Source organism: Podarcis cretensis (genome assembly GCF_951804945.1).
Source record: "Podarcis cretensis genome assembly, chromosome: 3".
Taxonomy (NCBI): domain Eukaryota; kingdom Metazoa; phylum Chordata; class Lepidosauria; order Squamata; family Lacertidae; genus Podarcis; species Podarcis cretensis.
In genome coordinates this window covers 11,867,282-11,891,521 of record NC_137172.1, presented here as the reverse complement: position 1 = coordinate 11,891,521, position 24,240 = coordinate 11,867,282, and the positions used below count along the sequence as shown (strand labels likewise).

General features: G+C 46.6%; 1 long non-coding RNA gene across 1 annotated transcript; it reads right to left on the bottom strand.

Moving 5' to 3' along the window:
- Nucleotides 1-5,759: 5,759 nt before the first annotated feature.
- On the bottom strand, nucleotides 5,760-14,333 carry LOC307212069. Its single transcript, XR_013836793.1, has 2 exons — nucleotides 14,213-14,333; nucleotides 5,760-5,886 (listed from the first exon to the last, which is right to left on the bottom strand). It is a non-coding gene; the product is annotated as an uncharacterized lncRNA (long non-coding RNA).
- Between the last annotated feature and the right edge of the window lie 9,907 nt (nucleotides 14,334-24,240).

The window sequence follows — 24,240 nt, the reverse complement described above, 5'->3', positions numbered from 1 at the left end:
AAGCTGAGACTCCAATACTTTGGCCACCTCATGAGAAGAGAAGACTCCCTGGAAAAGCCCCTGATGTTGGGAAAGATGGAGGGCACAAGGAGAAGGGGACGACAGAGGACGAGATGGTTGGACAGTGTTCTTGAAGCTACCAGTATGAGTTTGACCAAACTGTGGGAGACAGTGGAAGACAGAAGTGCCTGGGAGACAGTGGAAGACAGAAGTGCCTGGCGTGCTCTGGTCCATGGGGTCACGAAGAGTCGGACACGACTAAATGACTAAACAACAGCAACAACATTTATTCAAGGTCTCAGAGTGCTTCACAACACGTGAATAAAACTATAGGGGAAATTGCTTGCAAAAAATGTGTGCGTTAAGCGAAATTGCATACAGAGATGTGTTTCTTGGGAGAAATTTGCTGTAAAATACTGGTTAATTTTAATGAAGATACTTTTTTAAAAAAAGCATAGTGCTGCAGCAGGGCGAAGAAATGCATTTATGATTTGAAAACTGAGGGGACCAAAACTGACAGTACTCTTAGCAAACTGTGCTGAATAGTGTTTGCATTTTTGTCTTCTCTGGCTTTTTTTTTAAAAGCTTCCTAGGAACTGTGCTGACCTGCAAAACAGACCTCCTGACACAGATCACTCAGCATGTTTGTCCAGTGTTCTGCTGATCAACCGGTGGGAAAATTCCCTTATTTTTTGCCTTCTTTTTTTTAAAAAAAAACTTATTAACAATTTTTTTCAATACACAGTGAGCCAGGCGCAGGAGGGGGAGCCCTTTTGGAACTATTAGCTGCGCATGGGTGCTAATCCCATTCCACTCCACGCGTTCCCTATTATGCAAGGACTCCCATGGAAGAAGGAACGTTTAATTCCTCAATCTGGACCTCTTCCAGGGCTTAATGGAAAAATATATTGTTGACATGCGAGCCTGTTATAAAAGGCATCGTTCGGTTCACATCCAAATTGCGTTCAGCTGAATTTCCCTCACACTTGGGGGATGTGGAAGTTTGCTCTCTCCCCTCCCTCTCCTCTTCCCCCTTCTGTCTTTCTGCACTTTCTCTGGCCAGGGAAAAGCCAAGGGTGTAAGGAGAGAGAGAGAGAGAGTGTTTGTATATTCAAAGGTCCTTTCAGGAACATCCAGCCCACAATAAAAAAAGTCCCTCAGCAGCTTCTCGCAGGACAGTCACAGAGTGTTGCGAAAGCTGATAATTGCTGATTCATGACAGATTTAGGAAAAACATCAGCTGAAGTAATCAGGTCAGGGCAATGATGCTGACCACAGAGCTGGCAAGCGAAACAGCTCCTTCCCAGTGTCCCCAACCCCCAATTCCTTTCATTTCGCTCGCCACGACTATGTGCTAAGCCCTGTCCTGCGAACACATTGTATGAGAAAGATGCTCGGTTGCTCAGAAGGATGCCAGGTGTCTTGTACTGAAGAAGAAGAAGAGTTTGGATTTGATATCCCGCCTTTCGCTCCCTTTAAGGAGTCTCAAAGCGGCTAACATTCTCCTTTCCCTTCCTCCCCCACAACGAACACTCTGTGAGGTGAGTGGGGCTGAGAGACTTCAAAGAAGTGCGACTGGCCCAAGGTCACCCAGCAGCTGCATGTGGAGGAGCGGAGACGCAAACCCGGTTCCCCAGATTACGAGTCTACCGCTCTTAACCACTACACCACTCTCGCTCTCAGTAAACAAAACTGATCAGTAAACAAAACATACCCTGCTTAAAAAATAATACCCTGTTACTGATCAGTAAACAAAACATACCCTGCTTAAAAAATAATACAGTGGTACCTCGGGTTAAGAACTTAATTTGTTCCGGAGGTCTGTTCTTAACCTGAAACCGTTCTTAACCTGAAGCACCACTTTAGCTACTGGGGCCTCCCGCTGCCACCATGCCAACATCGTGTGATTTCTGTTCTCATCCTGAAGCAAAGTTCTTAACCCGAGGTACAATTTCTGGGTTAGCGGAGTCTGTAACCTGAAGCATCTGTAACCTGAAGCATCTGTAACCTGAGGTACCACTGTAATCAAAAAGCTCTTTTTATTTGAGATGGATACTTTGAATGTAACAAGATTGCCCCTCCCCCCAAAAAAGTTCCTTGCGTGCTCTCCTGTGACCCCCCAGACATCGCTACCAGGTGACCAGGTGGAGAAAACCAATCATTTGTGGCTCAAAGAGGGAATAAAGAAGCAATATAGGGATATAAGGACAGGCTAGCAACCATTTGTGTTAAGTTGTGGGCTAACATAGCAGACGACACAGCGATTTCTCCAGAGTAGCTCTTTACTTGCAAGCTGGACAGAACTGAACAGCAAACAGCTCAGCCGGCCTGCTTTTATAGGCAGCCGGCTGTCAACATTGTAGCAACAACAACCCAGAGTTTCCCGCCTAAAATAACTGACGTGGACCTGAGTGAAAACTATCTACAGGCCTGAGTGAAAACTATATACAGTATCCCCCTGCTGGCCCAGGGTGAAACTTCACTACATAACAATTTGTTTTTATTAATGGCTATTTTTATTAATTTAGGGGTGGTTTCATAGAATCATAGAATTGTAGGGTTGGAAGGGACCCCAAAGGGCATCCAGTCCAAACCGCCCCCCCAAAAAACACAGGGATGATTAGGGCCTAACCATAAAACTATCCTTGCAAATGGGCTGATAGAATTTCGCCTGGCGCCTTCATTATACACCTTTAGGCGCTGGGCCAAAATGTTCCTTTTTCACCAGGCCTTTGATTGATCTTATTGACATCCAACACCCTTTTAGAATGTAGCTTTTGGGGGGGGGTGGTTATTGGGTTACTGCTTTGGGTTTGATTTTATATGTCGTGGTCTTGTTGTGAACCACCCTGAGACCTCCAGGTATAGGGCAGTGTATAAGTTGAATTAGTAATAATAATAATAATAATACAGTCATACCTCAGGTTACAGACTCTTCAGGTTGTGTTTTTTTGGATTACGGACCCGCTGAAACCTGGAAGTACCGGAACGGGTTACTTCCGGGTTTCGGGGGTTGCGCATACGCAGAAGCACTAAATCGTGCTTTGCGCATGCGCAGAAGTGCCAAATTGCAACCCGCTTGTGTGAAGACAAGCCGCTGTGGGTTGCGAACGCTGCGGGTTGAGAACGTGCATCTCGCACGGATCACGTTCGCAACCTGAGCATCCACTGTGATAACAATAATAATAATGATGATGATTATGATGATGTCACCCAATATGTTTTGTGGCTGCGGGGTGGATTTGAACCCTGGTCTTCCAGGTCTTGAGTCCAACGCTCTAACCCAGGGGTTGTCAACCTGGTCCCTACCGCCCACTAGTGGGCGTTTCAGGATTCTAGGTGGGCGTTAGGGGGTTCTACAACACAAGCTGAATCCTCCTTCCATCGAGCACTGGTGGTGGGTAAGGAAATTTTACCATCAAGAAAGATGCATTAGTGGGCGGTAGGTATAAAAAGGTTGACTAGTAAAGGTAAAGGTACCCCTGCCCGTACGGGCCAGTCTTGACAGACTCTGGGGTTGTGCGCCCATCTCACTTAAGAGGCCAGGGGCCAGCGCTGTCCGGAGACACTTCCGGGTCACGTGGCCAGCGTGACATCGCTGCTCCGGCCAGAGCCAGAGCCAGAGTCGCACACAGAAACGCCGTTTACCTTCCCGCTGGTAAGCGGTCCCTATTTATCTACCTGCACCCGGAGGTGCTTTCGAACTGCTAGGTTGGCAGGCGCTGGGACCGAGCAGCGGGAGCGCACCCCGCCGCAGGGATTCGAACCGCCGACCTTTCGATCGGCAAGCCCTAGGCGCTGAGGCTTTAACCCACAGCGCCACCTGCGTCCCTAAAAAGGTTGACTACCCCTGCTCTAATCACTACACCACACTGGCAAAGATATAACACCCACACAAAATATGCATCCAAAAGAAACTGTGCACATTTGCTTGGTTTGCATTGTCCCGAATGGTCACAAAATCAACTTTTTAGTGGCACAGAATAGACAGACAGATAATAGCAAAGGGTGCACACAGTCCTGTTTCTTCTTCTGAAGGTTTTGCTTAGTAGCAATCTGTTTTTCTCTGCACCCTTTCATGTACCATTCTCCCAAACCGTTTGCAGTTTGGGGAACTGGTGTTGGACTTTCGGAGGAAGAGAGGGGAACTAGCCCCATTGTATATCAGGGGCGTTGTGTGGAGAGAGTCTCTTCCTTTAAGTTCCTGGGAGTTTACCTTAGTGAAGACCTCACTTGGAAAAACAATACAACTCAGGTGGTTAGGAAGGCCCAACAGAGACTCCACTTCTGCAGGGTCTTGCGAAAGAACAATGTTAAACAACAATTGATGACCTCCTTCTACTGGTCCACAATACAAAGTGTCATCTCATATTGTATCACAGTGTGGTACGTTGGCTTGATAGCCACGGACAGAAAGTCTTTACAGAGGGTGGTGAAACATGATATCATGGGCTCTCCCCTGAGCCCGCTAGATGACATTGCAAGGGATCGTTGCCTTTGGAGAGGGAGAAAAATTCTCAGGGACGAATCACACCCCGGCCAGCACCTCTTTAATCTTCCATCCTTGGGCAGGAGATATAGAAGTATAATCAGTTGTACCAACAGGCTAAAAAACAGTTTCTATCTGTGGGCTGTCTGGCTGCTGAATGGAAAATAATATAATGCAACTGACTTTCGGGGTTGGTGTGTTGTGCGACAAGCACACATACTGCAATGAGACTGAGTGTTTGTGGGGCGGGGAGGGAGACTTGGTTAATTTCATTGTACACAGGTTGTACATTGACAATAAAGGTATTATTATTAAAACCAGGGGACAAAGCCAATTTTGGTCACACTCACACCATAGCACATTTAAAGCACACTGCTCTCCCCCTCAAAGAAACCTGGGAACTGTAGCTTGCCCCCTTAAAAGGTAAAGGTACCCCTGACCATTAGGTCCAGTCGTGGTCGACTCTGGGGTTGCGGCGCTCATCTCGCTTTATTGGCCGAGGGAGCCGGCGTACAGCTTCTGGGTCATGTGGACAGCATGACCAAGCCGCTTCTGGCGAACCAGAGCAGCGCATGGAAAAGCCGTCTCCCTTCCTGCTGGATCTACTTGCACTATTGATCTACTTGCACTTTGACTCACCCTGTCGCGGGGATTCGAACTACCAACCTTCTGATCTGCAAGTCCTAGGCTCTGTGGTTTAGACCACAGCACCACCCGGTAGGTTGCCCCCTTACAGAGCTACAATTCCCAGCACCTTTAACAAACTACAGTGGTACCTCAGGTTAAGTACTTAATTCGTTCCGGAGGTCCATACTTAAGCTGAAACTGTTCTAAACCTGAAGCACCACTTTAGCTAATGGGGCCTCCTGATGCCGCTGCGCTGCCGGAGCACGATTTCTGTTCTCATCCTGAAGCAAAGTTCTTAGCCTAAAGCACTATTTCTGGGTTAGCGGAGTCTGTAACCTGAAACGTATGTAACCTGAAGTGTATGTAACCTGAGGTACCACTGTACAGTTAGCAGGAATCTTTGGGAGACAGTGATGTGCTTCAAATGACGTGGATGTGATATTTGACTTTCCAGAAGTCTACAAAGATTGTTATCTCTCCACCAGCATAAAGCGATTGACTCTCTGTTGGCCTGCCAAAATATTGACCAGATTTACTCATCCTGACAAAGCTAAAGGGTGTTTTCGTGCCCCGCTAAGCCCCATGTCCGAAGACCATTGGAAGGTGGTGATTTTGCCTCCACAAAACCAAGCAGAGCCTCCTATCTGCACATCCATTTATTATAGAAGGAACATGGATGAAGTCATTGGGCTCAAATTCCACATGTGGTGGTGGGGAACTTTTTCAAGCCGACAGACACCCGTCACATCATTTGCCCAGCTGGAGAAGGGCTGAAGAAGAAAGCAAACTAGCAAGCAAACAAATAATGTTGCCTTGGTCCAATACTGCAGGAATCACTGCTCAAAAGCAGAAGAGGTCTTAAGATAGACTATGAGGGGATAGGAAAATCCATGCAGCGATCATAAGCAGGAGGTTCCTTTCCAGGAGGATATCGGCTAAAATAGATCTGTGGTTTGTGAAGGGAACTGCTTTGGAATGTTGACCTTTAAAAGCCCAAGATGGGGGCTGTTTCTTTGGAAAATTTGTCATCGTAACATGGAAGGACTCTGTAGCCTCCGATCCTAGTGCGTTGCAACAAGATGCACTGAGGCCTAAGTTGTTCCTCCTGACAGATGTTTGCCACAGATGGCATTTTGGAGATCTGGCCTTGGTTGAAATAGCTATAATGGATTATAGCTATTGGAATAGCTATAATGGATCAGAACCAAAGTAACGTTTTTCAGCTGGGGGCTCCATGCATATGCAAAACACAGCAATGCTGATACTCTTGGCCTCCATCTTACGCAGCTCCACTTTCAATACTGTCTATGGCTGCAAACTTTTTGGGCTTGGAAGCATTGCAAAATAACTAACAGAGCAGAATGATGGCTGGACGGCTCAGTAGAAACCCAACTCAAAAGCACCATTATTGCATCTGAGACGTGTTGCAGACCACACCTCCAAACCTCCCTCCCTCCAGGCTGGAGGACCCAAAGCCATCCTAGCCACTCTTTATTATTGTAACTCACTCTATGTGGAGCTGCCCTTGAGACTGACCCAGAAACTCCAGTGGCTGCAGAATGCTGTGGCAGGTCTCATTATGGGGTCCTCGCCGCGGGATCACATTCACCCCGTGCTATACCAGCTTCACTGGCTCCTGGCGGAATACAGGATCGGGTTTAAGGTGCTGGCAGAACTTCCATGTTGCCCCCATGCCAACCTTTAACCGGAAGGGCCTACCTCTTTCTGCGTGAGACAAGGATTAAGTCCTACCTTTGAGAAAGGGCTCTGTATTCTCCATGCTCCTTTTCTCTTTCTTTTCTTTTGTTTATTTAGATCAGCTTGTTTTTTTTTATTGAACTGTATGGTGAAATGTAAACAAGGCTGATCGCCGAAGAATTGATGCTTTTGAATTATGGTGCTGGAGGAGACTCTTGAGAGTCCCATGGACTGCAAGAAGATCAAACCTCTCCATTCTGAAGGAAATCAGCCCTGAGTGCTCACTGGAAGGACAGATTGTGAAGCTGAGGCTCCAATACTTTGGCCACCTCATGAGAAGAGAAGACTCCCTGGAAAAGACCCTGATGTTGGCAAAGATGGAGAGCACAAGGAGAAGGGGACGACAGAGGACGAGGTGGTTGGACACTGTTCTCGAAGCTACCAGCATGAGTTTGACCAAACTGCGGGAGGCAGTGGAAGACAGGAGTGCCTGGCGTGCTCTGGTCCAGGGGGTCACAAAGAGTAGGACACGACTAAATGACTAAACAAGAACAATGGTGAAATGTTTCAATAAAATCTACAGGAGGGGGAGGGGAAGAGAATAAGGCTACCTGTGGCTACTAGCCATAATAAGTGGGCATCGTAGATTAATTACAGTGGTAATTCGGGTTAAGAACTTAATTTGTTCTGGAGGTCCGTTCTTAACCTGAAACTGTTCTTAACCTGAGGTGCCACTTTAGCTAATGGGGCCTCCTGCTGCCGCTGTGCGATTTCTGTTCTCATCCTGAAGCAAAGTTCTTAACCTGAGGTACTATTTCTGGGTTAGTGGAGTCTGTAACCTGAAGCTTCTGTAACCCGAGGTACCACTGTACAATACTCTTTTTAATGCCAGACATCTTGTTCATTGTGGCCATAGGATCACAGAATAATAGAACTGTGGAGTTGGAAGGGTCCCTGAGAATCAAACTTTCAACCTTGCCATTTTCAGCACCATGCTGTAACCAACTGAGCTTTCCAGGCATGTTCTGCTGTCAAGCCTTCTCGGTACTGAGAAGCCACACAGCTTAAGGCAGTGGTGCGGCAGGAGAGGATGGCAAGTATGGCTGGAAGATTCAAGGACAATTCAAAGAAACATTTAAACATTCCATTGCAGAATGGACATAAAACCAGAAATGATATCCACGCCTCTCTTCAAGAGCACTGGCTATTCTTCTATACTTCTCTTCGACATATTGTTGGGAACTGGGATTTTCAACTCTGATGAACAGGAGAGTTCAGGTAAAGAGAAAAGCTTCTTCGCATTGATGAGACTTGGTCTGCCTCAAATTGACTTAACATAAATGACAAAATAAAAAAAATCCTTCCAGTAGCACCTTAAAGACCAACTAAGTTAGTTCTAGGTATGAGCTTTCGTGTGCATGCACACTTCTTCAGATACACTGAAACAGAAGTCACCAGACCCTTCTATATAGTGAGAAGGTGGGGAGGGGTATTACTCAGAAGGGTGGTGGGAATGGGTGATAGGCAGATACCTGTGAAGAACCTGTTGACGACTCTTAACGACTCTTAACGACTGCAATAGGTCCTTCAGCTCTCTATATTGGACAAACAGGCCAAACCTTACGCCAAAGGATAAACGGACATATATCTGACATCAGGAATCACAAGACAGAGAAACCAGTAGGAGAACACTTCAATCTCCCAGGACATTCTATACAAGATCTCAAAGTAGCTGTTCTATTACAAAGGAATTTCAGAAATAGACTGGAAAGAGAAGCTGCTGAATTGCAACTTATCACCAAACTTAAAACCATGGAGAGACCTGGTCTGAACAAAGACATTGGATTCTTATCTCATTATACATGACAAAGCCATTTTTCACCTTCTCATCTCTTGCTTTTTCCTGTAAGACCTATTGCAGTCGTTAAGAGTCGTCAGCAGGCTCATCACAGCTATCTGCCAATCACCCAATCCCACCACCCTTCTGAGTAATACCCCTCCCCACCTTCTCACTATATAGAAGGGTCTGGTGACTTCTGTTTCAGTGTATCTGAAGAAGTGTGCATGCCCACGAAAGCTCATACCAAGAACTAACTTAGTTGGTCTTTAAGGTGCTACTGGAAGGAATTTTTTTATTTTGTCTTAACTATGGCAGACCAACACGGCTACCTATCTGTAACATAAATGAGATTACCCAGCAAAAGCAAGCTCACACTTTTCATTGAGTTTGTATACATACTTTTAAGGTACATTCGCACCTCAGGTTACAGATGCTACTGGTTGAATTTTTTCGGGTTACGGACCCGCCAAAACCTGGAAGCACCAGAATGGGTTACTTCTGGGTTTTGGCAGTCATACATGCACAGAAACGCTAAATCACGCTTTGCACTTGCACAGAAGCGCCAAATCGCAACCCGCACGTGCGCAGATGCGGCGCTGTGGGTTGTGAACACTGCAGGTTGCGAACGTGCCTCCAGCGCGGATCACGTTCGCAACCCGAGAGTCCACTGTACATATGTAAGAGGCATGTTTATATTTTGGGAATGATTCACATTCTTACGTAGCTGCATTGTGCATTCTTTGTCAATAAAAACTATGATGTGGCACAAGCAATTTTTTATGCCAAAAGTGTGGACTGGTAAGGGAACCACTGCCTTAAGGACTCATTGCAAAGATTCTGCATGTGACTGAGCAAGGGCAACAGGGAATCGCCTACCTGTTATATTTGCCCTCTTGTGGAGAAACAGAGATATGACGTATGGTGCTGCTGATAGTTTTGAAATCCCTTCTTTTACTATCCCTTTTCAGCGATTCCCCAGCCCACCTTGGCAATCTCACTCACCCTGGATTTTATAATCAGTGCTTTGAGAGGTAGTTGAGGTTCCTTCATTGCAGGACTTGATAACCCTTGGGGTCCCTTCCGACTCTTCAATTCTATGTTGTTGTTGCTGTTTAGTTATTTAGTCGTGTCCGATTCTTCGTGACCCCATGGACCAGAGCACGCCAGGCACTCCTGTCTTCCACTGCCTCCCGCAGTTTGGTCAAACTCATGTTTGTAACTTCAAGAACACTGTCCAACCATCTCGTCCTCTGTCGTCCCCTTCTCCTTGTGCCCTCCATCTTTCCCAACATCAGGGTCTTTTCCAGGGAGTCTTCTCTTCTCATGAGGTGGCCAAAGTATTGGAGCCTCAGCTTCAGGATCTGTCCTTCCAGTGAGCACTCAGGGCTGATTTCCTTCAGAATGGATAGGTTAGATCTTCTTGCAGTCCGTGGGACTCTCAAGAGTCTCCTCCAGACCATAATTCAAAAGCATCAATTCTTCAGCGATCAGCCTTCTTTATGGTCCAGCTCTCACTTCCATACATCACTACTCATTGCGAGAAGTGAGGCTACAGGGAACCAGACAGAGGGCCTTCTCGGTAGTGGCGCCCGCCCTGTGGAACGCCCTCCCATCAGATGTCAAAGAGATAAAGAATTACCTGACATTCAGAAGACATCTTAAGGCAGCCCTGTTCAGGGAAGTTTTTAATATGTAATGCTGTACTGTTTTTAACACTGATTGGGAGCCGCCCAGAGTGGCTGGGGAAACTCAGCCAGATGGGCGGGGTATAAATAATAAATTATTATTATTATTATTATTATTATTATTATTATTATTATTATATTACTGGGAAAACCATAGCTTTAACTATACAGACCTTTTAACTATGATTCTATGAAAAATACTACTGCAAACGGGGATTCCAGTATTATTTATTTTTGTGTAGCCGAAGCCATTACAAAACAAAACGAGACACATATGACAGAATAAAACACATTATACAAAGTAATTATGAAAACCAGGCATTCTGTTGGATAAGAGTTTGCTCCGATGAAGGATTTAACTTATCATTCCAGCAAACTTTTCTCCTTAAAACTGGTAGCAAAACAGGTTACTTTTTCAGAAGTTTAAGGAGGACCTTTCTCCTAATAATCAGATACTCAATCAATCTGTCAGCTGGGAAATTTAAATCTTTGAACAAGGCTCATAGATTGGGTAAATCAGTAAGCAGTGGGGAAAGACTTAGTGCTTGTATTACGGGCATCACATTTTGCTCCTTTTAACTATGTTTTTCCTTTTTATATGTAATAACAGGAGCAAGAATATTACTGGCCCAAAAATGGAAGCAAGAAGAATTACTGACGATTGAAGAATGGAGAATGAAGTTAATGGACTATGCAGAATTAGATAAACTAACAGGAAGGATTCGAAACCGGCGGGACCAGAAATTCATGGAAGACTGGAGTAAATTTATGGACTACTTGAAAAGTATTTGCGTGGACAGGCGGAGTCGCCAGATCCCGAGCGGTCCCCCCCCCCCCGTCATGTGGAATAACGACTCAAGACAACGTGCTATGGGATTAAATTGGCCACAACTTTATTAAATTTCAAATGTGGGTAGACCTTGGCTCAGGCATTGGGCGTTCTCCTTCCCCAGTCCCCAGCCGGGGACCTAGGGAGCATCAGGGTTATCCAGTGTTTGTGTGGGGGATGGGCCGGCTCTGGAGAACATATGTTCAAGCAGAGATAGCCGCCCCCGTTACGCCGCCGCCGCCGCAGGGGAGAGCAATGACGACCTTTCAGCGTACGGTCAAAGCCTCCCTCCAGAAACCCCTTTAACGGGGAACCCTGGATGATGGACTAAAGGATTCCGCCCAAGGCCTGATACCGCCAAAGTTGTGACATTTTGCTACAGGAAAGGCGAAACCTGCCAATACAGGGAAATTCCTTTCCAGCCCTTTAACAGCGACCTTAACGTAGCAGCGCCCGCATACCTGTGAAGAAAAGTTAACCTGCAGAATAAGACATTAACTGAGGGTGGGTAGGGTGGGAGAAGCTCTGGAGCCAAGTTAGGATTCCCAGGTAAGATCCTCCCTCTATTGTGTGGGCAGGTAATCCCTCCCCTACCTGGCCTGGTCTCCTTGGCAACGCTTCCCCCAGGTGGGATTGGACAACTGACTGAGGTAGGCAGAGACCTCCAGGTATCCCACCTGAGGGAAGGCAAACCTAAGCCTATGCTGATGGAACCGCTCCAGATCTAGGAGCTGCGCGCGTCCACGCAAAGGGTGCCCCCCGTTTTAAGCGGGGAGCGGACATTGTGAAGATCAGACAATGTTTGTAGGTTTGCAAGAAGTTTTGTGAGGAGTATTATTGGAAGTATTGCAAAATTGGAGAAGGGGAAGGATGATTTGTTAAGAGATGTAAAGGCAATATAAAGTTAAGAAATGCATAAGAAGTGGTTAAAACGGTGGATCATCAGAGGTGCTGATGGAAGTCTAAAAAGATTGTATAAGTGATAAGTTTTGTGGTACATTTCATAATTTATATGTTAAAATCAATAATTTTTTTTATTAAAAACTATGTTTTTCTGGGTCCCTCACTCCACCTTGCAAATTGGTACAGCTCCAAAGCTTCAGGCCATCTTAATCTGACCACATTACTGTATGTTTACTTTGATTCATAAATCTCACTTGCACTCAGGTGTGCTTATTCCCAAAGTGAGAGTTCATGCTGACCCTGTGAACCCATCTGCCATTTCCTCAGAAGAAAGCCAAGCTTGCAATTCAAACCAACCTCACGGGGTTTCATAAGATTGACAGGTGGGTGAGAGTGGGACCATGCATGCTACCAAGGTGTGATATAAACAATGTCAACCAGATCCTATCTTCTAAAAGACTTCAGATTTTGATCGGATGACCTCCAAGGCAGCTCACAACACGCTAACAATCCCACACGTGCTTTACTCGGAAGCAAGTCCTCTTTGCAAAGATTTCACATTTGCCATATCGGGGTGGAATCCTCTAACATCTTCCACCCACGCTTCTTGAGAGCCAGTGTGGTGTAGTGGTTAAGAGCGGTGGAGTTGTAATCTGGAGAACTGGGTTCGCGTCTCCGCTCCTCCACATGCAGCTGCTGGGTGACCTTGGGCCAGTCACACTACTCTGGAGTCTCTCAGCCTCTCACTCACCTCACAGAGTGTTTGTTGTGGGGGAGGAAGGGAAAGGAGAATGTTAGCTGCTGAAATATACTCAGAGTTGCAAAGTGATTTCATGCTCTTTATTCAGCTCATAGTGGTGAGGAGGAATGAATGAATGTTCCCCTCAAAGTATCTGCTTTATATACATTATTTATACAATGGGCTGCACATGATTGGCTAATTCTGGAATTCTATTGTAAGCCAATCAGGTTGTGGATTCACTTATATCTGGAGCATGATTGGGTAGTTCCTGCCAGCCAATCATACTGCTGCATTGTTCTAGGACCAATCAGACTGCTGCATTCTGAATCCTATTGTTCTAGGACCAATCAGACTGCTGCAGTTTGGATCCTATTCAACTCAGTACATAACAGCTGCTTTGAGACTCCTTTGGGTAGTGATAAAGCGGGATATCAAATCCAAATCCAAACTCTTCTTGTGTAGCAGTGTTTGCAAAAAAACCCACCACAACATGTAGGAAGTACTTGTCCTCAGACACAAACCTGACACAGGAAAGATGAGTCCTGGCTGCGAGGGGAAATTGTAGATCTTTTAAACTTTGGAGATTGCAAGGAGTAGAAAACAACAGCGAAGCGGGGAAGAAAAAACAGCACTTACAGGGAGTGGGAAACAGCAGGTCTTTGGGGCTGTACTCTTGTTGCCTGATGTGCAGACAACTCACTTCTCAATCACAACTCTGACTTCATTCATTGGCTAGAAAACACTGAAAGTTGGGAGCAGTAAGGCTGGTTCATTTCACCTCTCACTTAGAAGTTTGCCTCCACATCTTACTTTGTACCATCTCTTCCAAGAGGTTTAGCAACTTTCTTTAAAATAAAAATAAATTGTTCGGACCTCAACTGGGTCTGGGCCTGGCACATAAATACCACCCCTTGGAAGTGCTGCTGGGATGCTTCAAGGTAAAGGGACCCCTGACTGTTAAGTCCAGTCGCGAACGACTCTGGGGTTGTGGCGCTCATCTCGCTTTGAGCCGACATTTGTCCACAGTTTTTCCAGGTCATGTGACCCGCATGACTAAGCCGCTTTTTGCGAAACCAGAGCAGTGCACGGAAAGGCCGTTTACCTATTTATCGCGGTACCTATTTATCTACTTGCACTTTGATGTGCTTTCAAACTGCTAGTTTGGCAGGAGCTGGGACAGAGCAACGGGAGCTCACCCCGTTGCGGGGATTTGAACCGCTGACCTTCCGATTGGCAAGTCCTAGGCTCTGTGGTTTAACCCACAGTGCCACTCGTGTCCCACTTGCTGGGATGCTTAGCATCTCCCAGTCTGCTTCTCCCCCTTACACCTGCAGAGCTGGCCAGCTGAGTGGGCTTAACTCCTCTCACCCTCCTTGGAAGTGGACAGCTGCTATGGCACCTCTGATGTTCCTCCTCCTTCTGGACACTGCCCAGCAGATACCAGTATCAATGGCTGCTTTCATTGGCTGCATTTGGAGGTAGGCTTGCTGTTCTCTGTCACCCCCAAACCTTAAGATCCATGTAGGGATGCAGAGATGTCACGGGCAGGACTTTACGATGTCATGGGTAGGACTTAATGATGTCAGGGGATTGGTCGGTGCCTCATGGGATTGCAAATTATTAAAAGTCGGAAGATGTGATCCATAGGCTGGGTGGGTCCAGGAATCCAGCAGAACCAGAAAAGGAGCATTTAAGGGTTGTTATTTTTATTCAGGTAGGGAGCCAGCAGTGGTGGACCATGAGGCCTCAAATTTCAGCACAATGCCAAAATTTGGCATTCCCCTGAATCTCAGAGCCATTCTAAATACAGTTGTACCTTGGAAGTCAAACAGAATCCGTTCTGGAAGTCCGTTTGGCTTCCAAAACCAAATCGCAGCTTCTGATTGGCTGCAGGAAGCTCCTGCAGCCAATCAGAAGCTGTGGAAGCCCTGTTGGACGTTCAGGTTCCAAAAGAACGTTTGCAAACTGGAAAAATCACTTCCGGGTTTGTGGCATTGGGGAGCCAAAACGTCTGAGTTCCTGGGCGTTCAGGATCCAAGGGATGACTGTAATAGTTGTGGTGTTCCCTAGTGGCACCCCCAAGTTCTGCACCCAGTGCGACTGAACCAGTTGTACCCCCAAAATCCGCCTCTGGAGCCAGCATGAGCTCTGTTATCTAAACACCATTCCTCCCCCGTCCAGTACAGAAAATCAGATCCTGACACTTGTGTTGGGTCCAGCATTCTTGGTTGTTGTGGTGGCCATCAAATCCTAAGCCACTCTAGACAAGGTGACTTCAGAGTGGTTTCCCCAAGACCAAGTTCATGATCTCTGATACCACCTTTGTGTCCGCCTCCATTAGCCCAAATCTGGAGATTGTTATGTTAGTCCCTTACCTTTCTCGCCCTGATCTGGCCACAGTGATCCATGTGGTGGTCACCCCCAGGCTTGATTATTGTAACGTGCTCTACGCGGGGCTGCCCTTGAAGCTGACCCAGAAACTCCAGCGGGACCGCCTCTCCTGGTATGCCCCGCGGAGGACCTTAAGGTCCACAAATGACAACATTTTGGAGGTCCCAGGTGGCAAGGTGGTTAGATTGGTCTCAACTAGGGCCAGGGCCTTTTCAGTACTGTCCCCGACTTGGTGGAAGGCTCTGTCACAATAGACTAGGGCCCTGCGGGACTTGACATCTTTCCGCAGGGCCTGCAAGATGGAGCTGTTCCGCCTGGCCTTTGGTTTGGACTCAGTCTGACCCTTATGTTTCTCTCTCCTTATGGTCTTGATTTATCAGCTACTTTTAAAATGAGGCTGCATTTTAAATTGCATTTTAACCTGTATTTTAAATTGGTCCCCCCACCCATTTATGTTTTTTACTGTGATTTTATTGGTGTTAGCTGCCCTGAGCCCGGCTCTGGCCGGGGAGGGCAGGGTATAAATAAATTTTATTATTATTATTAGTAGTAGGGGGGAATCCCAACCCTGTTTTGGGATTCCAACACCAGTTCAAAACTGGCAGACTACTGGGCAGGGAACTCAGAAGCAGTGATGGAAGAAAGCAGCAAGATTCTGAACAGGAAGTTGCTGGCCGAGACTCTCCTCTCTAGGATTTGCCTGGGACTCCAGAGACTCACTGCTGCCAGTGACAATACTGGGCTAGATGGATGAATATTCTGACCTAGTATTATGTAGCTTCCTTTGTAGATAGCACAGCCTCTTTTTTAGTTTTTTGTCACATGGAACTCAGTGGAAGCCATGATGAGCTGAGCCAGCCTCTCTCTACATAGCTCCACCCCTTCATTTGCATAACCCAGGCTCTGCTCTTTGGTGTACAGTGGTGCCTTGCAAGACGAAATTAATTCGTTCCGCGAGTTTTTTCGTCTTGCGATTTTTTCGCCTTGCGAAGCACGGACTTTGGAAAAGCTTCAAAAATCACCAAAGTCTTCAAAAACCTCAAAAAAGGCTACCACACCGCGTCCTATGAGTTGCTCCTTGAAGTGAATGCACGGTTTTAAGAAAAAGGAAACAAACTTGCAAGACAAAGAAAACAAATTTGCAAGACGTTTTCGTCTTGCGAAGCAAGCCCATAGGGAAATCCGTCTTGCGAAGCAACTCAAAAAATGAAAAACTCTTTCGTTTTGCGAGCTTTTCGTCTTTTGAGGCATTCGTCTTGCGAGGTACCACTGTAAACTGGAATTCTGGCAACTGGCTCGTCTATGCATATATATTTAATCTAAGGAATCCTTCGTTTTATTGGTTACACGGAGGTTGTTGTACGCTTGTCCCAAGCCCTTGGGAAAATGGTAATGGCTTTGGAACAGGATTAGAGAATTGCAGGTAGATTTGGAATACAAAATAAATGTGTTAAGTTGTGGGTGAACATATCAGACAACACAGCGATTCTCCAAACAGCTCTTGTTTATTCACAGATCAGAACAGAACTGAACTGAACTGAAGGGTTCAGCCAGTTTGCCTATATAGAGCTCCAGTACAACGTAACTGTAACAATCTTCTGTAACTATCCAATCACTGAACGTCACTTTCAATCCCTTATTTGCATATGTGGACCTGAGTGAAAACTATCTACAGTATCCCCCTGCTGGCCCAGGGTGAGAACTTCAGTACATACCAAAATGAAATGCCTGTGGACATCTTGTGAATTTGATTGGAGTCAAAGTGAAGTTTTAGACTAGGAACTGGATACCTCAGAATGCTTGGCAGTCATATATGCATGTGTCAACTTGCAAGGCTGGGCCATCTTGACGGAACTGCAATTTCATTATATTTGTTGCTGCTGAGTTTGTTTAAGCAGGAAGTTTAGTATGATAAGTGATTCGGGGGGGGGGAGGGGCAGAGAGGATCCTTCCCAACTTGGCAAAGGCAAAGATGCGTCCCATCGGGTCTTCAATCGTTTCCAACGGCAGGTCCCGAGGTGTAACATTCGCAGTTTCCTTTGAGGAAGGTAATTGAGGGGGCATCACGGGGGCGGGAATTGCGGAAGGCTCTCTCAGGGGCATCACTTGTGGACTACTTCTATATCTGGTCGAAACTGGAGAAGATTCTATCTCTGGCATAGATGAGTGAGTTAAAGAGGGATTTGAGTCAAGCAGGGAAATCAGAATTTCGTCCTTAGGTATGTTGGTCGATGAATATAGATGAAGGTTCAGTGAGGATGGCAAAGAGACTTTTGAGCCCAGCAATTTGTCTTACGTTTCAGGTTCTGGGAATTGCAAAATATTTCAGGATCACCTAGAGCAAAGCAAGGTGAAATTTGCTTGGGAGGGGCAGAATTCCTTGCTGTGCTTGGGCTGGGGACGATATCGACGGAGATGAGCAAAGAAGCCCTTTAGAAGTATTATATCTTCTGTTGTGAGCACACACTTGAAAAAAGGTTAGCAATGAAGCATCGACATACTGTAAGAAGCAGAGACCATTTAACAACCCAGGAAAGTAAGAACATTACACCCCGCAGAAACAGGAGATTTACCGGCACAAACCTGTGCTTGCCTACTCAGAAGTAATTCCCACTGAGGCTGTGTACTCATACTGTGTACTCATACATTCAAAACACATTTAAAGCGCATTTCTTTCCCTGAATAATCCAGAGAGCTGTTGTTTATCCCCTTACAGAGTTACCGTATTTTTCGCTCTATAACACGCACCTGACCATAACACGCACATAGTTTTTAGAGGAGGAAAACAAGAGAAAAAAATATTATAAACGAAACAGTGGATGTATGATTTTTGTGGTTCACGCTGTGGCCACAGACATGTGATCTGATGGTGAGTTTGGGGTAGCCCAATGCAAAAATTCTGAGGATCCATGCTTTGTAACCACGTTTTTGCACCACTGCGGCCCCAGGCAACAGTGGGTGCATGATTTTTTTGGTGCAAGCTGTAGCCATGGACATGCTATGTGATCTGATGGTGAATTTGGGGTGACCCAGTGCAAAAATCCTGAGGATCCATGTGGATCCGTGCTTTGTAACCACATTTTAAGTGGGGAGGGAAGGAAAAACACTCAAGGGACAAGGAACACGCGTGGGGTGGGTGGAGAAGGATGCTGTTAATAATGCAGAAGAGGGGTATAAGAGGAGAAGGCTCCTCTCCTCTCCCGCTTTGCTCCTTTAAAGCAAGCAGGCTCTCTGTCCCTCTCTCCTCCCCACTCAGCGGTTCTTCTCCTGCTTTGCTGTTTCAAAGCGAGCCACGGAGGAGGGAAGGAAGGGGAACCATGGATCCTCTGCTCACGACTGCAGCAGATCCCCCTGCCATCCGTAGGCATTCGCTCCATAACATGCACAGACATTTCCCCTTACTTTCTAGGAGGAGAAAAGTGAGTGTTATGGTGCAAAAAATACGGTACATTTCCCAGCGCACTTAACAAACCACAGTTCCTAGGATTCTTTGGGGGAAGTGATGTGCCATAAATGTGCTTCAAATGTACAGTGTACACACAGACCCAGTTTAGTAGGACTTATAATCATAGAATTGTAGAGTTAGAAGGGACCCCAAGGGTAATCTGGTCCAACCCCCCGCAATGCAGGAATCTCAGCTAAAGACGTTGTTGTTGTTGTTTAGTCATTTAGTCGTGTCCGATTCTTCGTGACCCCATGGACCAGAGCACGCCAGGCACTCCTGTCTTCCACTGCCTTCCCCAGTTTGGTCAAACTCATGTTCATAGCTTCGAGAACACTGTCCAACCATCTCGTCCTCTGTCGTCCCCTTCTCCTTGTGTCCTCCATCTTTCCCAACATCAGGGTCTTTTCCAGGGAGTCTTCTCTTCTCATGAGGTGGCCCAAGTACTGGAGTCTCAGCTTCACGAACTGTCCTTCCAGTGAGCACTCAGGGCTGATTTCCTTAAGAATGGATACGTTTGATCTTCTTGCAGTCCATGGGACTCTCAAGAGTCTCCTCCAGCACCATAATTCAAAAGCATCAATTCTTCGCCAATCAGCTTATTTTATGGTCCAGCTCTCACTTCTATACATCACTACTGGGAAAACCATAGCTTTAACTATACAGACCTTTGTCAGCAAGGTGATACTCCCAGTTAAATGTGTATAAGAACTGTAGCTTTCATATAAGACCTTTCTGCATGTGTGAAAGAGCATCTCACACAATGTATTGTTATCCGCCTTCCCTCTTCAAGGAGCATGTCACTAAAAACATTTCAGACCTGCGTTAAAAGATTATTTAATTGCATTAGAAGCCGGAGCCAGGCTAGAGACGAGGTTGGATCTTGGGGTGACAAGTGAGTCAAAGATATTCTGAAGGAGGAAAGGACCTGAATGGTTGTTGTTGTACCTCGGGTTACATACACCTTCAGGTTACAGATGCTTCAGGTTACAGACTCCGCTAACCCAGAAATAGTACCTTGGGTTAAGAACTTTGCCTCAGGATGAGAACAGAAATTGTGCTCTGGCGGCATGGCAGCAGCGGGAGGCCCCATTAGCTAAAGTGGTGCTTCAGGTTAAGAACAGTTTCAGGTTAAGAACAGACCTCTGGAACGAATTAAGTTCTTAACCTGAGGTACCACTGTACAGCAGATCTCTGTGTCTGAACTAACTTTCTCAGGCAGGGCATTTGAGGAATGGAGGCAAGTAGTCTTGAAGACAAGAGATCAAGTTCTATGGCTTATTGACAGTGGTACCTTGTGTTAAGAACTCGTTTTGGAGGTCCGTTCTTAGCCTGAAACTGTTCTTAACCCGAGGCACCACTTTAGCTAATGGGGCCTCCTGCTGCCACCACGCAATTTCTGTTCTCATCCTGAAGCAAAGTTCTTAACCCGAGGTACTATTTCTGGGTTAGCGGAGTCTGTAACCTGAAGTGTCTGTAACCTGAAGCGTCTGTAACATGAGGTACCACTGTATTTAAAACAAACACATCGTTGGGTCTAGACGTCACCTAACTAAGCATTCTTTAAAGAACACAAATGTGAAATTGCTGGTTTTCTAACAATAAGCAGCAACTTGTCCCTAAGGCTGGGTGTCACACCTGAGGACTGAAAAATCCCAATTTTAAAAATGGGATTCAGCTGCTGGTCTAGTCAGCTTTGCATGAAGGATACCATCTTGCATTTTGTTTCAGGAAACAAAATGGATTGGGCCAGTCTTGCAAGGCTTGAGTTTGATTCATATCATTCATCTCTCTTTCTCTCTCTTTAAAATTAGATTAAGCTGGTCAATGTCATAAATGTTTCTTCTAGAATAAAACGCCTCTGAGCAAATGGGCAATCTCTCTTTGCTTTTTTGGGTGGCTCTCCTTGCAACATATTTTCCCCATTAACTTAGTAGTAAAGTCAATTGGCAGCGATGAATCTTCTTCATTAATTTCTTTGTTGGCAAACTTTATCTCTCTTTCGTAATTAGTGACTGGGTGGAATTTGCTGGAAGGAGTGGGGATGATGGTCTCTTGTGGTTTGAAATCTGGAACTGATGTGAATGACGCTAAAAGTTAATTTTGTCATCATTAATGATGAATAAGATTTTCCTTATGTTTTCACTTCAAGAAAAAGGAAAAGAAATAACGGAAAGTTAAGTCCTATTTGTTTGTCCTGTATTTTTATGGTTGGGGATGGGGAGATAAACTTGGGAATTAGGCCATATGTTTCAACTATAGATTAATCAACCAAGCTTAAGTTGATTTACTGATGGGAACTTCCCCCCTCCTCCATGTTAACAGGACCAGGTTCTAACATATTGTTGTTGTTGTTTAGTCGTTTAGTCGTGTCCAACTCTTCGTGACACCATGGACCTGTCTTCCACTGCCTCCCCCAGTTTGGTCAAACTCATGCTGGTAGCTTTGAGAACACTGTCCAACCATCTTGTCCTCTGTCGTCCCCTTCTCCTTGTGCCCTCCATCTTTCCCAACATCAGGGTCTTCTCTTCTAATGAGGTGGCCAAAGTATTGGAGCCTCAGCTTCAGGATCTGTCCTTCCAGTGAGCACTCAGGGCTGATTTCCTTAAGAATGGATCGGTTTGATCTTCTTGCAGTCCATGGGACTCTCAAGAGTCTCCTCCAGCACCAGAATTCAAGAGCATCTATTCTTCGGCAATCAGCCTTCTTTATGGTCCAGCTCTCACTTCCGTACATCACTACTGGGAAAACCATAGCTTTAACTATACAGTCTTTTGTTGGCAAGGTGATGTCTCTGCTTTTTAAGATGCTGTCTAGGTTTGTCACTGCTTTTCTCCCAAGAAGCAGGCGTCTTTTAATTTCGTGGCTGCTGTCACCATCTGCAGTGATCATGGAGCCCAAGAAAGTAAAATCTCTCACTGCCTCCATTTCTTCCCCTTCTATTTGCCAGGAGGTGATGGGACCAGTGGCCATGATCGGCAAGGCAGTGATCCATGAAGGGTGCAGTCCCCCCTAAGTACAGACTTAATGCAGAATCCTATGGATAAATAATAAGAGGGGGCAAGGCACTATTGATCTGGTCTGGGACCTGATACATGCTGGATCGCTCAATGCCCCAAAATGGATTGAGGGCCTTGCACAACCCTAAAGTTGTGCATCAGAGTGGGGGAGAGGAAGAGCCAGTGTAGGCAGAGTATTGCTTGCACCACCTCCATCTCCCCAACTACCTGTCATCCTTACCACCCACCCTACAAGTTTAATAACATCCCCTCCTCACCTTTCATCCGTGTTACAGGCCACGCCAATCTCTGCAAAGTGGTAGCAAGGTTCCAGGGCTCTTGGCACTTAACCAGGGCTTGTGTTCCTTTAGAATGAGGCACGGCGGAGACTGTAGTGTCTTTAAGATATATGGTTTTATTTATACATATATACAACTTAGCCTTGATGGAGGGAGGGCAAAGCTTCATGCTTCAAGGGTGCCTCCTGTTGCTCTCCTCATAACTTCAGCAAGCTTGGGTCCAGCCATTCTCCCTGGTCTTTGCATGCAGGTTCCTCTAGCCCAGGCATAGGCAAACTCGGTCCCTCCAGATGTTTTGAGACTACAGTTCCCATCATCCCTGACGACTGATCCTGTTAGCTAGGGATGATGGGAGTTGTAGTCCCCCCCAAAACATTTGGAGGGCCGAGTTTGCCTATGCCTGCTCTAGCCATCATCACATGGTGTTCCGACCTCTCTCCTTTTCTTCTGCAAGCCCCTTGCTCCAAGCCTCGTGTAAAAAGCAGCAGCTTTTTTCCTGTGGTGACACCTCCCCAGACCACACCCACTCCCGAGTCACATGCCCTCTCCCCATGCCACGCCTCTTACCAGCCTTGTGTCACACCCTCCTTCTGGTTGGTTGATTTTTTGGAAGTGTATTTATTTATTTCTCACATCTATACTCCACCTGTTCCTCCGAGGAGTTCAAGGTGGGGTTAAAGGATTTTCCCTCTCCTCATTTAATCCAAACAGCAACCCTGTAAGGCTGAGAGGCATTGACTGGGGCCAAGGTGAGTCTCATGGCTAAGTGGGGATTTGAATCCTGATCTCCCAGGTCCTAGTCTGACACTCTCAACCAGTGTTCTTCAAACTTGGGTCTCCAGCTGCTGTTGGACTATAACTCCCATCATCCTTAGCTAGCAGGACCAGTGGCCAAGGGATAATGGGAGTTGTAGTCCAACAGCAGCCGGGGACCCAAGTCTGAGGAGTGTTCTTCAAACTTGGGTCTCCAGCTATGGTTGGACTACAACTCCCATCATCCCTAGCTAGCAGGATCAGTGGCCAGGGGATGATGGGAGTTGTAGTCCAACAGCAGCTGGGGACCCAAGTCTGAGGAGTGTTCTTCAAACTTGGGTCGCCAGCTGCTGTTGGACTACAACTCCCATCATCCTTAGCTAGCAGGACCAGTGGCCAAGGGATGATGGGAGTTGTAGTCCAACAGCAGCCGGGGACCCAAGTTTGAGGAGTGTTCTTCAAACTTGGGTCTCCAGCTATGGTTGGACTACAACTCCCATCATCCCTAGCTAGCAGGACCAGTGGCCAGGGGATGATGGGAGTTGTAGTCCAACAGTAGCCGGGGACCCAAGTCTGAGGAGTGTTCTTCAAACTTGGGTCTCCAGCTATGGTTGGACTACAACTCCCATCATCCCTAGCTAGCAGGACCAGTGGCCAGGGGATGATGGGAGTTGTAGTCCAACAGCAGCCGGGGACCCAAGTTTGAGGAGTGTTCTTCAAACTTGGGTCTCCAGCTATGGTTGGACTACAACTCCCATCATCCCTAGCTAGCAGGACCAGTGGCCAGGGGATGATGGGAGTTGTAGTCCAACAGTAGCCGGGGACCCAAGTCTGAGGAGTGTTCTTCAAACTTGGGCCTCCAGCTATGGTTGGACTACAACTCCCATCAGCCCTAGCTAGCAGAACCAGTGGCCAGGGGATGATGGGAGTTGTAGTCCAACAGTAGCTGGGGACCCAAGTTTGAGGAGCACTGCTCTGAACATCACACCAGTCTCTGAACTGTGATAGTACCTGTTGCTCGCTTGGCCAAAGGACAGAGAGGGTTCGTGTATGAGTGTAGAAACTCGCCCATTTGTTCAAAGGTAACATGACCTTTCAATGTGTTGCCCCAGACCCCATCCACTGCTAGCACGAGGCTCCTGGATGCTTTCCCAGGAAGGAATGCAGCCCGTGGAGCTCAGGACTATTGGTCTGAAGGCAATCTCAGGCTGAGGACCAGGGATTTTCGTCTCCGGCCATATGAGAAGCATTACGCGGTGCAAAGGCCCTTGAGTGACAGCTCCCTCGGAGCGGCCTGTGTGAGTCAGCCCTGAGCTATGCGTTTCTGAGTAGGTCAACTCTGGTTTAGGCAAGAAGTTGCAGCTCCCGGAAGGATTGCATTAGAGAGGTTTAAAGACAGGGCTGTGGATCTGCTCAAACCTTAGAGCCACCCAAGGCCAAGTGGGACAGAGCTTCAACACAACAGGGGAGGTCTCCGGCCTTAAAAGGCCAGTTACTCATCAGCGAGCATCTCCGATGGGGCGTCCCAAGAGCAAACTCCTTG